The sequence below is a fragment of the Rhinoraja longicauda genome, chromosome 43 (assembly GCF_053455715.1).
Source record: "Rhinoraja longicauda isolate Sanriku21f chromosome 43, sRhiLon1.1, whole genome shotgun sequence".
NCBI lineage: Eukaryota > Metazoa > Chordata > Chondrichthyes > Rajiformes > Arhynchobatidae > Rhinoraja > Rhinoraja longicauda.
Window position 1 is genome coordinate 7,438,458 of NC_135995.1, and position 4,889 is coordinate 7,443,346.

A 4,889-nucleotide genomic window follows, 5' to 3' on the forward strand; every position below is an offset into this window, starting at 1 on the left:
CGTCCGGTTACATAGAGTCACAGAGTAACACAGCCCGGAATCAGGCCCTTCGGCCCCACTTGCCCACACTAGCCACTTATACTAGTCCTACCTGCCCGCTTTTGGTCCGTATTCCCCCAAACCTGTCCTATCCATGTACCTGTCCGACTGTTTCTTAAACGTTGGGATAGTCCCCGCCTCAACTACCTCCCCCGGCAGCTCGTTCCATACACCCACCACCCTCTGTGTGGAAAAGTTACCCCTCGGATTCCTAATAAATCTTTTCCCCTTCCTCGATTCTTCGATTCCCCTACTCTGGGCAAGAGACTTTGTGCGTCTACCCGATCTATTCGCCTCACTAAATCTTTTCCCCTTCACCTTAAAGGGCCGAATGGCCTCCTCCTGCAACTGTTTTCTATGTTTTCTATGTCTACGTCTATGTGACCGGTGTAACGCGCCCTACTCTGCTTTATAAATAGCATTTCTTCGACCATGGATGCTGTTTACAAAGACGGCTCCCCAAACGCCTTTACCCGCCGAATGTTGAGGGCGCGCAGCGTAGGTTTACGAGTGGTCTATCTTGCTCCTCTAGTATCTTTGTTATAAAGTAATGAGGGTTTTTTTACCAATTAGCTCCTGTTACTTGTTCCCCTCCGAATCTAATAGTGCCCGATGGCGCCAAGACCCTACCTGCGAACGTCCCACAATTCCTACCCTCACAACGAGATCTGTGTGTCCTAGTGCATCAGTCACTGAAAGGAAGCATGCAGGTACAGCAGGCAGTGAAGAAAGCCAATGCATGTTGGCCTTCATAACAAGAGGAGTTGAGTATAGGAGCAAAGAGGTCCTTCTGCAGTTGTACAGGGCCCTAGTGAGACCACATCTGGAGTACTGTGTGCAGTTTTGGTCTCCAAATTTGGGGAAGGATATTCTTGCTATTGAGGGCGTGCAGCGTAGGTTTACGAGGTTAATTCCCGGAATGGCGGGACTATCATATGTTGAAAGACTGGAGCGACTGGGCTTGTATACACTGGAATTTAGAAGGATGAGAGGAGATCTTATCGAAACGTATAAGATTATTAAGGGGTTGGACACGTTAGAGGCAGGAAACATGTTCCCAGTGTTGAGGGAGTCCAGAACAAGGGGCCACAGTTTAAGAATAAGGGGTCGGCCATTTAGAACTGAGATGAGGAAAAACTTTTTCAGTCAGAGAGTTGTGAATCTGTGGAATTCTCTGCCTCAGAAGGCAGTCGAGGCCAATTCTCTGAATGCATTCAAGAGAGAGCTAGATAGAGCTCTTAAGGATAGCGGAGTCAGGGGGTATGGGGAGAAGGCAGGAACGGGGTACTGATTGAGAATGATCAGCCATGATCACATTGAATGGCGGTACTGGCTCGAAGGGCCGAATGGCCTCCACCTGCACCTATTGTCTATTGTCTATTTTCTCACCTCTTTTCCAGCTTACCTCACTGACCCCACCCCCCCCCCCCCCCCCACACACACACACACACACACACACACACACACACAAATACAACATAATTAACCTGAAAAAAAGTTCCAACCCAAAATCAATGTTGTTGAGCCCGAACGAGTGCAGAGAAGGTCTACGAGGATGTTGCCAGGACTCGTGGGGCCTGAGCTACAGGGACAGGGGTCGGGGCAATGCTGGGACTCTATTCCTTGGAGCGCAGGAGGATGAGGGGCGATCTTATAGAGGTGTACAAAATCACGAGGGGAATAGATTGGGTAGACGTACAGAGTCCTGTGCCCAGTGTAGGGGAATCGAGGATCGGAGGACATGGGTTAAAGGTGAGAGAGTGGGGGGGGGGAACCAATAGGAATCCGAGGGGCAACTTTTCCACACAGAGGGTGGTGGGTGTATGGAACGAGCTATCGGAGGACGTTGTTGAGCCTGGGACTATCCCAAAGTTTAAGGAACAGTTAGACAGGTACTTGGATAGGACGGGTTTGGAGGGATATGGGCCAAACGCGAGCTGGTGGGACTCGTGTAGATGGGGCATGTTGGTCGGTGTGGGCAGGTGGGACCAGTGTAGATGGGGCCTGTTGGCCGGTGTGGGCAGGTGGGACTAGTGTAAATGGGGCATGTTGGCCGGTGTGGGCCGGTGGGACTAGTGTAGATGGGGCATGTTCGTCGGTGTGGGCAGGTGGGACTATTGTAGATGGGGCATGTTGGTCGGTGTGGGAAGGTGGGACTAGTGTAGATGGGGCATGTTGGTCGGTGTGGGCAGGTGGGACTAGTGTAGATGGGGCATGTTGGTCGGTGTGGGCAGGTTGGACTAGTGAAGATGGGGCATGTTGGTCGGTGTGGGCAGGTGGGACTACTGTAGATGGGGCATGTTGGTCGGTGTGAGCAGGTGGGACCCGTGTAGATGGGACATGTTGGTCGGTGTGGGCGGGGGGGACTAGTGTAGATGGGGCATGTTGGCCGGTGTGGGCAGGTGGGACTAGTATAGATGGGGCATGTTGGTCGGTGTGGGAAAAGGTGGGACTAGTGTAGATGGGGCATGTTGGCCGGTGTGGGCAAGTGGGACTCGTGTAGATGGGGCATGTTGGTCGGTGTGGGCAAAGGTGGGACTAGTGTAGATGGGGCATGTTGGCCGTTGTGGGCAGGTGGGACTAGTGTAGATGGGGCATGTTGGTCGGTGTGGGCAGGTGGGACTAGTGTAGATGTGGCACGTTGGGCGGCGTGGGCAGGTGGGACTAGTATAGATGGGGTATGTTGGTCGGTGTGGGCAGGTGGGACTAGTGTAGATGGGGCGTGTTGGCCGGTGTGGGCAGGTGGGACTAGTGTAGATGGGGCATGTTGGTCGGTGTGGGCAGGTGGGACTAGTGTAGATGGGCATGTTGGTCGGTGTGAGCAGGTGGGACTAGTGTAGATGGGGTATGATGGTCGGTGTGGGCAGGTGGGACTAGTGTAGATGGGGCATGTTGGCCGGTGTGGGCAGGTGGGACTAGTGTAGATGGGGCATGTTGGTCGGTGTGGGCAGGTGGGACTAGTGTAGATGGGGCATGTTGGTCGGTGTGGGCAGGTGGGACTAGTGTAGATAGGGCATGTTGGTCGGTGTGGGCAGGTGGGACTAGTGTAGATGGGGTATGTTGGTCGGTGTGGGCAGGTGGGACTAGTGCAGATGGGGCATGTTGGCCGGTGTGGGCAGGTGGGACTATTGTAGATGGGGCATGTTGATCGGGTTGGGCAGGTGGGACTAGTGTAGATGGGGCATGTTGGTCGGTGTGGGCAAAGGTGGGAATAGTGTAGATGGGGCACGTTGGCCGTTGTGGGCAGGTGGGACTAGTGTAGATGGGGCGTGTTGGTCGGTGTGGGCAGGTGGGACTAGTGTAGATGTGGCATGTTGGGCGGCGTGGGCAGGTGGGACTAGTGTAGACGGGGCATGTTGGTCGGTGTGGGCAGGTGGGACTAGTGTAGATGGGGCATGTTGGTCGGTGTGGGCAGGTGTGACTAGTGTAGATGGGTATGTTGGTCGGTGTGGGCAGGTGGGACTAGTGTAGATGGGGCATGTTGGCCGGTGTGGGCAGGTGGGACTAGTGTAGATGGGGCATGTTGGTCGGTGTTGGCAGGTGGGACTAGTGTAGATGGGGCATGTTGGTCGGTGTGGGCAGGTGGGACTAGTGTAGATGGGGCATGTTGGTCGGTGTGGGCAGGTTGGACTAGTGTAGATGGGGCATGTTGGTCGGTGTGGGCAGGTGGGACTAGTGTAGATGAGGCATGTTGGCCGGTGTGGGCAGGTGGGACTAGTGTAGATGAGGCATGTTGGTCGGTGTGCGTAGGTGGGACTAATGTAGATGGGGCATGTTGGTCGGTGTGGGCAGGTGGGACTAGTGTAGATGGGGCATGTTGGTTGGTGTGGGCAGGTGGGACTATTGTAGATGGGGGTATGTTGGTCGGTGTGCGCAGGTGGGACTAGTGTAGATGGGGCATGTTGATCGGTGTGGGCAAGTGGGACTAGTGGAGATGGGGCATTTTGGCCGGTGTGGGCAGGTGGGACTCGTGTAGATGGGGCTTGTTGGTCGGTGTGAGCAGGTGGGACTATTGTAGATGGGGCATGTTGGTCGACGTGGGCAGTTGGGACTAATGTAGATGGGGCACGTTGGGCGGCATGGGCAAGTTATGCCGGAGTGTCTGTTTCCACACTGTGAGAAAACCATTTTAAAATTGGCATCTCATCCCACCAAGTCCGCGAATACCAGCGATTATTCGCACACGAACACTAGCCTACACACACTGGGGGACAATGTAAAATTTTACCGAAGTCAATTAATCTACGAACCTGCACGTCTGTGGGGTGTGGGAGGAAACCGGAGCACACGGAGAGAAAAAAAATTAACGCGGGTCACGGGAAGAACGTCCAAACTCCGTGCAGACTCCACCCGTGGTCAGGATCGAACCCTGGTCTCTGGCGTTGTAAGGCGGCAACTCTACCGCTGCGCCGCCGGGCTGCAGGTCTTGGGCGGGGGGTCGGGTGGAATGGTAATTAGTCTCCACTGAAAGGAAGCATGCAGGTACAGCAGGCAGTGAAGAAAGCCAATGGAATGTTGGCCTTCATAACAAGAGGAGTTGAGTATAGGAGCAAAGAGGTCCTTCTGCAGTTGTACAGTCAAGTCAAGTCAAGTCAATTTTATTTGTATAGCACATTTAAAAACAACCCACGTTGACCAAAGTGCTGTACATCTGATTAGGTTCCAATGGGGAAAAAATGAAACATACAGTAGCACGCAAACAGATTCACAGCGCCTCCTCAATGAGCCTCAAACGCTAGGGAGTAGAAATAGGTTTTGAGCCTGGACTTAAAGGAGTCGATGGAGGGGGCAGTTCTGATGGGGAGAGGGATGCTGTTCCACAGTCTAGGAGCTGCAACCGCAAAAGCGCG